The following is a 6,985-nucleotide window of genomic DNA, read 5'->3' on the forward strand; positions in this document are numbered from 1 at the left end:
GGACGTGGTGGCCGTAAAAGGGTCAATGGTGACTGCATCGGATGGAACTTCATCGGTAACCAGGAATGCGTCGTTCTTCAGGAAGATTGGTGACCCCAGAGTGGACAACCCGGACAACCGAGAAGGGGAAGGCGCTCTGGATGAAGGTGGGGGAGAACGCGCCGTAGTGGAATCACCCGCTCGAGGCGGACCCGGTCCAGGAACACCAGCCAGGGACGGTGGCAGGAGGTACCCCCTGAGATCAGGGCGTGGGAAACCTGCCCGTCTCAGTGACTATGTTACGGACTGAGCTGGGAGGCTGACCGGGGACTAATGGTCAGGCCATGACAGGTACACACGGGGGATCCGGGGTGGCTGTCAATAAATGGGGGTTTTTGTTGAAACTTATAGAGTGATATGTGTCATAGATGTGTGCTAGTTAAGTACTCCTATTTCCAATTTGTTGTTATGGAAAAGGAGGAGTGTGGCGTTGCCCCTTTAAGGGTACGCACGCGACGGAGTGACGTCAACTCCGTCGCGTGCCAGTTTAAATAAACGGGGCGGCTCCTGGTGACGTCAGTTCACCGGGGAGCCCACACCGACAACATCTCCGTCTCTGTGTCTGATTACCACAGGGGGTGGGGGGCTCACGGAGGCGGCCCATCGGAGACCGCCAACACTCGAGACGGCTGCTTTCCTTTCAGCGTTCCTGGCAGAAACATTTCTCTGCATCTTAGACTCATTTGTGTCCAGTGTGCACCGCTTCATCAGAAAGAAGATAGGTGCCATGTTACTTTTATTATGCCTTTGTTTGTGTTTTCCTTGTCAGAGCCGTGCTATGCATGATTGCTCTCGTCTGAATGTTTGTTCGTGTCAACGTGAAAGTATGAGAGTGTGTGCTTTCACTGGTCCTCTTTTCCCACTGTCGTGCCTCCACTGGTCCCCGTGTCCCAATGTGTGCCCACACTGTGTCCCTGTCTCCCACTCTTGTGCCCCCTCTGGTCCCTGTGTCCCACTGTTGTGCCTCCACTGGTCCCCTTTTCCCACTGTTGTGTCCCTGTGTCCTAATGTGTGCCCCCACTGGTCCCCGTGTCCCAATGTGTGCCCCCACTGGTCCCCGTGTCTTACTTGGTTCTATATACTGCATCCTGTGCCATATTCATGGTTTCTTGGTGTGCCCAGTCCTCATTATCTGCAGCCTAAGTGGGACTGTGGCATACAATTGTCTTGGGCAACAATGAAAAAGTGGCCCACCATTGGAAATGGCAATTAATTCCTTGTGTGACGGACTGTTTGACTTTGGGTAGGGGTCCCTTAACGGTGTAGTTTAGGGGTGGCGCGTGCGGTTGGGAGTGGCGCTTTGGGCGCGGTGGGAATGTTGCATGGGGTGCGGTGGTAGTGGCGCACAGGGTGAGGTGGCGTTCCTAGTGTTTTGCCCTGGGCACCAAATGGACTAGAAACTGCCCTGCCTGTATTATCTTCTCAAACTCGGTGTGAGCTCATCCTGCACGAGCAGATGTGATAACGCACCTGTTGCAGAGATCTTTATGTCACGTGCAGGTGACAACGTTGAATTCCATTAATCTCCCAACCTTCTGAAATCATCAATTGAGCACCAACAATGTTTGGCAATCGAAGCCCAGTTACAAATTTTGTAGAGCACACGTTGGATAATTGGAAACGAAAAATGACCACAGACGCCAAAAGCATTTACTCTGAATTGGTAATGACCACGTGGTATGTTTCCTCTGCAGGGGGGTTGACTGTCGCTTCTGTCGCTTTGTCATTCATTTGTTCAATGAACGTTTAACGACCATCAGACTTCATAAGAGTGAGATTCAATCCTTTGCCTAGTCTGTAGACCTGTTCTCTTTTCTGCCCACTGCTCCCATGTAATTCATGCCACTTTATTCTTCCCTGGCTTTACAGTCAACCACACTTTGCATCCTGGGACTCGTAGTTTTCATTTTTATATTTTTGGAATGGACCTATGAGTCCCCACGTGCAAAAAGCACCTGGAAAAAAATGCCACTACGAGTTCAAGGTATCATGCATAACACGGGGCGCCTTTTCAGCTGTTCCAAAATGCATTAAGGGGCGTATTCATTGGAACGACCTTAAAATCCTTGGTCGGCTGGCGTGTGACTAGAAAGACTTTCGCTCTGCCCCTATTGGGCCTGGGCTTCTTCAGGGCGGCAAGTGTGTTGTGCAAGCTTGTTTCTACCAACACTACACCAGGCATTGCTGTACAGCAACACTCGCAACGTCTGCCAATATGGTTTCTATTGGCCCAAAGGATCATTTTTTGCAGATAAATTGATGTTTGATTTTTGTGATCAATGTTCAGGGATGTTAGTAGCACCTAGAAACTAGGATGTGTTGTTTTTGTGCTGTCAAGTATGCACTCCATTGCCCTAAATTGAAATCTGAAAAGAAAGCATTCTTTTATCAGAAGAAAAAAAACGATCAAGTGTCTCTGCTCACAGTCAGCTCGTGTAGTGGAACCCTCAGTAGGAGGTTGTCTGGGCCAGATTGTGCTCTGCTTACAATAAAGCACTTCTTACTGAGATGTACATGGTGGCTGCCAGTCCCCCGCCTGAATGCATAGCTTAATGCTCCAGGTAAACTGTGCGCTCAGAAGTCTAGTTTCCTCCCTCCCTGGTGGAGGTTGGAGGAACCCACACGCACCCGCCCAACACCACACGTGTATACAGACGCACGCATACACCCCCCCACACACCATGCGAGTGCATACACACCCCCAGCACTATACGTGGGCGCACACATCTCACCATCAGCACCACGGACACTTAGATTACAACCACTCTTAGGAGCGAATTGTAAGACACGTACCTGCTATTAGGTTGGTCTCGTAGCACCCGGTAATGTCTAGCATACAAATGTGCACTGGCCTAGGTTTCTGGTGGAATGTGGTCTGACACTGCATAACAAAGGGCATTTCATATAGACATTGCAGGTACTCATTTTTAGCAAGTATGTGCATGGTGTACACAAGTGTACATTAGACATTGCATGACCGTTTGATAGCATGGCAGCATGCACGTCTATCCTTTAACCCAGAACAGTAGTGCTGAAGGTTGCAGTGTGCAGGGTTGTGCATAGTTTCAGATTGCTGTTGCTAGTTCTGGATGCACTTGTAGCTTAGTAGTGCTATGACCTACTGGCAGGTTGTGGGCTGCTACTGTTTAAGTGTGTATGTGAATTGTGGGCAATGGCAGGGAGGCCTTCATCCAACTGAGTGTAACTGTGTGCCTAGCATTTGTGAAGGTAGATATAATAATTTCCACACTTTTTCACTGCAGAGGCTGACTGTTCCTCTCTGTCGGAAGCGGCTGCGTGTGTGTGTCTGCGGTAGTGCAGCTTGACGGCGAGGCGATATTTCGTTTCATCCTTTCCTATAATTTTGTACTCAAATCTAGCTGTGTTTAGTATTGTACTCATATTGCATAATTAGGCGTAGGCCTCACTCCCACTATACCGAATTCTGAAACCTAGCTGTGTCTAGTATTGTACTCCAATCTAGCTGTGTTTAGTCCTGTACTCATTTTGCCTTTTTAGGCGTAGGCCCCTCTCCCGCTGAGCAGGATTCTCAAACCTAGCTGTGTTTAATATTGTACTGAAATCTAGCTGTGTTTAGTACTGTACTCATTTTGTGTTGTTAGATGTAGGCCTCTCCCACCATACAGGATTCTCAAATTTAGCTGTGTTTAGTCTTGTACCCATTTTGCATTATTAGGCTTAGGCCTCTCCCCCAATATACAAGATTCTCAAACCTAGCTGTGTGTGGTACTGTACTCAAATCTAGCTGTGTTTAGTCTTGTACTCAGCAATAACTCCACCCATAGGAATACAATGTTAAATGGAACAAGATGTACTAGAACCAGGATACAGACCCCACTAACCCAACTTTCAAATCCCTGCATACATAACCCTCCCGAAAACTCACACAACAATGTCCTGCCCAGCAAACCGCATGCACTTTACCACAAGATCAACAACAACCACATAAACAGCACCAACAGCACACAAGGTCTCACTCAGTCCGATCCTCACACCAAAGCTCAGCTCACAGTGTATACTGAACTGAAGCTGCCAACAGCACACCACTTCTCCCACTCTCCTACTCCCCCTCCACCTGACTAACCCTACCCACCCTCCTCTTCTTTACAGATCCTCCTGAGCACCTGGGGACCTACTCGGTTGGTGACCGTGCGCTATATAAATACCTTTAACATTAACATGTGTCATGTAAGTCTCTCCTAACATTGCCCTCCTACAAACTTCTACAAACTATTGTGTTGATCCATAGTGCTCTCCAGATTGCCGCACTCTTTAGCCGTTCATCGTCGCAAGATCTACAGTGTTATCCTGTTTTAAATGCTGTACACTTTTCAAAAGTATAATGATCGACTCATCCTAATGTTTTGAGATTTCAATGTTGTTACCAAGACTTGCACGCAATTCTGTATCTGTTATCCTATGTTCCAGTAAGCGTGCCAGCCTCAGGCCTGTATGTCTTCTTTTTAGCAATTGCTTCCATGCCACCCATTATAGCGCCAATATACAGCTCCAATTACCTGGCACAACCTTCCTGCTCTATCTGTGCTTTTCAGAAGCAGATCCCTGCAACTAGTGGCAAGCAGCTCTACTTTGTATTGTCCCTCACTTACCAGAACTGATGTATGCATTTTAGCCGCAGCTCCCTGTAACAAGAGGCGGGTTCTCCCTACTCTGTATACACCTCTACCTATCATGCCTTATGTAAGCATCGTAGATGCAGTCCCCCGCAACAAAAAGGAGAGCTTTCCTACTATGTATATGCCCTCCTCATTCATGTCTTATGTATGCATTGTAGACGTAGCTCCCAGTAACAAGAGGCAAGCTGTGTCTACGCTGTATATGTGCCTACTTATCTTGTCCACTGCTTACAAGTTAGATGCAGTTCTCATAAGGACTGCTTCCTCTGGACTGTATGCACTTTGGATGTATGTTATACCGGTAATCTCTGTAAACTGTTCTAACATGCACTTATCTGTAACCAAATTCTTAAGCTATAGCGCCTAGATGCCTTCGGGCTTTGTGCGCTTTATAACTGTCAAAATAAAAACGTGTTTGTAAGAGTAGAGGGGGCATGGGAGACTTCTCATTATCACAGCAATCCTTAAGTGGGTGCTTTCAGTGGTAACTGGAAAACCTAACTACTTTTAACATTGAAGCTTCACTAGAATAGTGTCATTGGAATGTGTAAAGAAGTTAGATGCCCCCACAGAAGTACGTTTGCCCCTGCACCTCATTCTCTGAAGTTAGCGCCTCCACCATTATTTGAAGGGTTAGCCTTCAAATAAGGCTGCTACTTTCATGACATCCATAGCCCATCTGCCTCAGAAAAATCAAATGCTCAAATCAGCCATTGCCCCACGGATGTGAGCCAACATATAACCATATAATGTGTACTTTCACATCCAAGGGTAGGGGCTTATGTTCGCACTTGTTTTTTTCTTCAGCATATGTGCTATGTGGCTAGAATAGCATTTTGGTGCAGTCAGGCTAGTCACGTATTACTGTGGCATGGCATAATAGGTACAAGTGTCATGGTGTACAATCTGTTTCTTTTTCTCAAGAATATTTTTCAAAGGTTGCTGTCCATGGCATCAAAGGTAACTTAATGTGTATGTTGCCCCTGACAGGCTGACTCTCAACAGCTGTGACTTCCACGTTACATATAACCCTCTGCCAAGCTACCCTGAAAGGCTAACCTGCTTCCTTTCTGACCCTCTGCCAAGCTACCTACCCTGACAGGCAAACCTGCAACCTTTTTGAACCTCAGCCAAGCTACGTTGACAGGCTAATCCACTGCCGTCTGACCCTCTGCCATCCTAGCCCACTGCCAGGGTGACCCTGACCCAGTCTTGGACTGGCCTGTAGGGCAATGCCCAGTCCGAACATCAAATGCAAAATGCTGGCGTGTCTCACTTTTTTGTCCAATGTCGGCCAGTATGATAAGTTGCTTCATTATGCAGCTCGTAGTTTTGACGAGTGTAGCAGAAGAAATATTGTTTTAAATCTACAATTACCATCACATTTTATCAAGGCTCCCCCATGGGTACTATTCAAACAGTGTGTCACAAAAGGAATGAATTGCCCATTGCATCCGTGGCCAACCTTTTCATTGGTGACTGAGACAATTGTATACCCCAGTCCGACCCTGGCCTCAACAGCTGTGGCTTCCATGTTACATATAACCATCTGACAGGCTAACCTGCAACCTTTCTGAATCTCTGCCAGTCTGTGCTACCCCTCTACCACTCTTTATTGCTGTGAACCCCTTGTCAGCCTAGCACCGTGCCAGACTGACTCTGAACACCTGTGGGCTCTGTTAAATATAACCATCTGGCAAGCTATCCTCCAATGTTTATGACCCTCTGCCACTCCTTATTGCTATGTTAACCCTCTGCTAGCCAAGTCCTCTGCCATTTTCTATTGCTATGCTAAATCTGCCAGCCTAGCCCCATTGCCATGTTAACCATGCCTAGATATCTTCTGCAAGGCTATCCGCTAGTTGCTTGTCCCATCAGCTGCATTACCCTGTCTAGATTAGCGAAGGGTAGGAACACAGGAAACCATAGGGCAAATAATAACTGAAAGAGGATGGCAAGAGGAAACAGTGAGGGATGAATAAACAGTGGCAGATAAACAAAGGGAGGAAAATGGATCAAAAGCAGCAATAAAGAACATATATTGCCATCAGGAGGGAACACAGGCCTGGGCAGGGGCTACTCAGCTTTGATCAGGGCAAGGGAGGAGCTCTTCACAGTGAAGATAAAATGAATTATTTTAAGTGTTTTAAGCAATCTTTTCAGATGGACAGTTATTTTATTCCGTTGGCAGTCGTTTAATTGCACTAAGAACACCCCTTCTGTTAAGATGACCACATTCTCAGTTATGAGCCTTGGGTATTTCCATGTTCAGTATGCCCAAAAAAGCA

Source organism: Ambystoma mexicanum, chromosome 6p, assembly GCF_040938575.1.
Source record: "Ambystoma mexicanum isolate Mex_15411 chromosome 6p, UKY_AmexF1_1, whole genome shotgun sequence".
Lineage (NCBI taxonomy): Eukaryota > Metazoa > Chordata > Amphibia > Caudata > Ambystomatidae > Ambystoma > Ambystoma mexicanum.